The sequence below is a fragment of the Ochotona curzoniae genome, unplaced genomic scaffold (assembly GCF_017591425.1).
Source record: "Ochotona curzoniae isolate NIBS_2020 unplaced genomic scaffold, NIBS_Ocur_1.0 contig_1014, whole genome shotgun sequence".
Taxonomy (NCBI): domain Eukaryota; kingdom Metazoa; phylum Chordata; class Mammalia; order Lagomorpha; family Ochotonidae; genus Ochotona; species Ochotona curzoniae.
In genome coordinates, this window is record NW_024464920.1 from 16,645,474 (window position 1) to 16,650,469 (window position 4,996).

Sequence of the window (4,996 nt, forward strand, 5' to 3'; positions counted from 1 at the left end):
GCAAGATTATTCAGGTGTAGTCTCGGGAAAAGGCATTTAAGGTTGTAAGAAAAACAGAACTGCTCAAAAGGCAAGAACTATGGAATTGCAAGAGAAATCTTTGCTGATCAATTTGTGAACATTGGAGCTAATCATTCTTAAAACTTCTACTTATGATTTGGAGTATTTGGTATTTTTGTGACTAGAACAGCTGCCACAGCAGGGACTGATGAAAAAGACTTCAAAGGGAAGACTAGGTAACAGGCATGACAGTTCTTGAAGAACTGTAAACAGGTGTACAAATTGGTTATTTTGACCACTTACGCAAGGATCAAAAGAACAGCCCACTAGAGTTTGATAATCATATTTAACTTCTGACTCTGATGTTTTATTTCTTACGGATTTATTTGTTTATTTTATTGGACAGATTTACAGAGAGAAGGGTAGACAGAGAGAAAGATCTGTTCCCTGGTTCACTCCGCAAGTGGTCACAATGGCTGAGTTGAGCCATAACGAAGCCAGGCTCCTATTCTAGTCTCTCACACAGTTTTAGTGTCCCAAGGTTTTGGTCCATCTTCCATTTCTTTCTCAGGCCACAAGCAGGGAGCTGAATGGGAAGTAGAGCGGCTAAACATGAACTGGTACCTGTATGGAATCCTAGCATTGCAGGCAGCGGTTTTACCCACTATGCCACAATACTGGCCTGAATAATTAAAAAAAAAACGGGGGGGGGGGGAAGAAGGCGATCATAACCCTACATCCCAATTTACAATTCCGTTCTATTTTTAAAAATATATTTTCTAGAATATATATATATATAATTTTTTTTTTTTTTAGAAAGAGACAGGGTGAGTGAGTCCATGAGGGCTGTTATTATGGAACTACCTGAGGGCTGTTATTGTGGAACTATCTGAGGCCCTACACCTCCATCCAGGAAAGTCTGGAATCCTCTGTATGGGTAGGATCATTGTGACCTGTCATCAAGAATGTCTGAAATACCATACAGGAACCAAGCCGACCTTATCTCAGCCCATTCTCATGATGCCTTGTGCTACACATCATGCACGTGTGCAGAGCAAGGAGCTTCGACCTTTCCTCATCTCCTTCACCCCCATGCCTAAAATGTAGAAAGCCCCAGGGCAGTCTACCCTAGAGTGACATTTTCTTCACATGGTTACCCCTGCCATGTGGAAGTGTTCCCGGGGCATCTCCCATAAGGGAAGGGTCCCTTAGGCTCTCTCTTCTGAGTGTTGAATCTTTTGCCTAGACTAAGAGCCTCTATTTTATGCTTGTCTGAACACTTAAGAACATAACAATTTACACCTGTAACAATTTCCTATGTTACCTTATACTTTTGTTGTAATACATTGCTTATTTGCATGGTTACATTGTTTCTGGAACTAAGTATTTTAAGATGTGTTTAGAATAATTCCCTTCACCCTTCCACTACTTAAACAGCATGGCTGGATAGTGCACATATTTTATTGGCAGAAACACCGTCCAGCAAGTAACAGTGAAATATGTGTTTTTCATTTATGCTCTGGAAAGACTAGAATTTTCTCCCTGGGTTTATTGTTTTCTTTCTACCTTTGGAACCAATTAAACATGCAGTTGTTTAAGAAATTATTTCCCTTTTATTTCTGGCTCTTTAGGGAAAAATGCAAAATTAAAGCTAATGTTGATAGTTGATTTTTTTAAACTGCAGATTTTCAATAGACTTAAATCTCATGAGGAATCTGATCCACAAGTTGATTCCTTTACCACATTAAACAAGAACTGTGTTTTATTCTTGATGCTTGACCAGATTTATCCGGGTCTACTTTAATGAAAATCTGGGGCTACTTGGCTTCCAAGATAAGCTGTCAAGATGAAAAATCCACTCTGTAATGTCAATTTGCAGTGTTTGTGGTTCAAAGGATATTTACTGCACCTGTGATTTATTTTCCAATCATCTAAGATTTAACAGAGAAGCTATGTCATAATTAATCTAACAAAAATGGAGAGGTAATTCATTTTTATAAATCTTAGTTGAACAGCATAAAGTATGTCATCTCTGAAGGAGCTATTAGGAACAGTATACAATAGATATTAAAGTTCGTATGGGGTAAATATATTCAGTTCCCAAGATCTATGCCCATTCGGTAAAATGCTATTATGGATGCCAGACAGAAGTGATATATAGCACTTTTTTCAAAGACTTATTTTAAGATTAAATGTCTTTCAGAGTCATTCTATTGAATACTCTAACACATAGGTTTGAAGTTAATTTTTGTTTTATATTATCTTTCATGTATATGATAAATAATAAACTTGGAAAAATAATTTAAATAGAAATTCAGCAATATTGACCTGTCTTTGTTTCAAATGACCATATTCTTGATTTTTGGAAATGAATTGCAGTAATTCTTGGCATCAATTTGGGAATATCTACTCAGAGTGAATCAGAAATGGTCCCTTTTTACCTATTTTATACTCAAAACTAAAACGTTCAGATCTTCCCTTACTAAGTATTTGATTTTAGATATATAATTTTCTTTTCTTAATAACTTCTATCATTGCAAATAACAAACAATATAAATATTCCCTAAATTTTTTCTTTGTTTTCTTGCAAACCAATTTACTCTTATTTTCTTTTAATTAGAAAGTATACTTTGTAATTACAATTCTTGTTAAGTGCAGAATTATTACCAAAATTAACATAACAGTATACATTAATATTTTACTTGTTGATAACAAGATCATAATCATTAAATAAAGCAAGTTACATGAATAATATTGGTACAGCCTTTATGGAAATCAGTCTGGAGAACACTCAAACAACTCAAAATCTGCATACCATATGACCCAGCAATAGCACTCCTAGGAATATATCCAAAACACCTGTTTTACGACAAACCAACATGCATCCCTATGTTCATTGCAGCACAATCAGTAATTGCAAAAACATGGAAGCAACCGAAATGCCCATCAGCAGAAGATTGGATAAGAAAGCTTTGGTTCATCTACTCCATGGAATACTACTCAGCTATTAAAAAAAACAAAATGCAGTTCTTTGTGGCTAAATGGGCACAACTGGAAACTATAATGCTAAGGGAAATGAGTGAATCCCAAAAGATTAGATACCACATGTTTGCCTTGATTTAACCTGTAATTTTTTGTTTGATTGTTGGTTATTTTTTGAACCTGTCATTGATACTGTCTCAACCCAGATGTTTCGAAGAATGGAACTTGCATTATTTTTAACATATTGTCTACCCATTACTATGTCAATTAATTCCATAATGTTGTATATTGATACTGAGGCCTTGTTGGGGCTTTTAACTGACCGGATCTTTACTCTGTTAGACCTATCTTCAGACCATAGAAGGTCTCCCCAAGAGGCCACTGAACTTATCTGGACAATAAGACGCTGAACTTTATGCTAGGCATGTGTTTGCAAGCAATGAATCTCAACTGAACTTGAACTATGGTTATGCAACAAGGTGGAGGAATCCACCATGGGGGGAGGGGTATGGGAGGGGTGGGGGGGATCCCCAGCGCCTATAAAACTGTACTACATAATACAGTGTAAGGAACAATAAAAAAAAAAAAAAAAAAAAAAAAAAAAAGATACAATGGTAAGGCAAAATGTATAAAATTTATTCTCATAATTGTCAAACACATTGCATGTTAAATATTATATCTGGAATAACATGGTAATATCAAAGCAATCATTTCTTGCATGAGATTATAATAAATATATGTATATACATACATAACCAAAAGAAAGTTAAAGTCATTTTAATATAATATTTAAGATGAATCATTTTATTGTACTAATGTCCAAGAATTTTCTCATTCATGGTATGCATATCTACTCCTTCATAAACTTCTTCTGTGGTAACTTGAATTTATAAATATTAACTTTTCCTTTCACGAGATTTATCAGTAAAATATCTTAATTGTATGAGCATGTTAAATCATCAACCTAAGGGTGTTCATCATATATACCCTTGAAGGTAGAGATGGTTTTCAGATATCCCGGTCCCCTATGCACAATGCAGTCACCTATACAGGAGAGCAATCCTGTCTGAGTTCCAGGGTCTTTGCTATGGATGGGTGAAGATGCACTGTGGGGGACATTGGGGAGTGAATAGTACATGGAAAATATCTCTTTGTCTCTGGCTTTCCCTTTCTTTCAAATAAAATTAAAATTAAAATGAATAATATAAAAACAATCACACAAAACTAAGTTTTCATCCTTATGAAGTGTTTTTGAACTAATTGCATGGGGATTGGCAATTAAGTAAGTTTCTATTCTGTTTTTCCCTCCCCTGGTGATATCATTGTTACATGGAATTTTGAAGTAATGTGATTGAATAGCAACATCCATCTTTTCATGTATAATGAGGAAAATACAGTAAGAACTTTGAATTCTATTAATAAGAATATTCTAAAAATGAAAAATTTCTATGAAGTGTTCCATGGCCCCTGTTTTGAATAGTTTAGTTCTTTGTGTTTTAATTATTTAAACAGTAACCCTTTATCATAAGCTACATGGATTTTTCCATTTCATTAATTTGTTGAAAAGTTCTTATATTAATAAAAATGTGTACTTTATGTCCTGATCTTTGATCTTTGATTTTCCAACTTTTACTTTCTTTTGTTGACTTCTAGCTTTCCTTTACTTCTTCTCTCATATGTTGATATAGTTATGGTCTCTGATAACTAAAGGGGAATCAGAATGCAATGTTTGGGCCCAAACCAACCATGTCTAATTTTACTTTTTTAAATTTATTTTTTATTTTTATTAGAAAGTCAGATTTACAGAGTGAAGGAGAGACAGAGAGAAAGATCTTTAATCTGCTGGTACGCTCTCCATGTAGCCACAGTGGCCAGAGCTGAGCCAGTCAAAAGCCCGGAGCCAGGATCTTGTTCCTACTCCTGCATGGCTGCAAGGTCCCAAGGGTTTGGGCTGTCCTCTACTGCTTTCCCAGACCACAGGCATGGAGCTAGAAGGGAAGCAGCACAGCTGGGA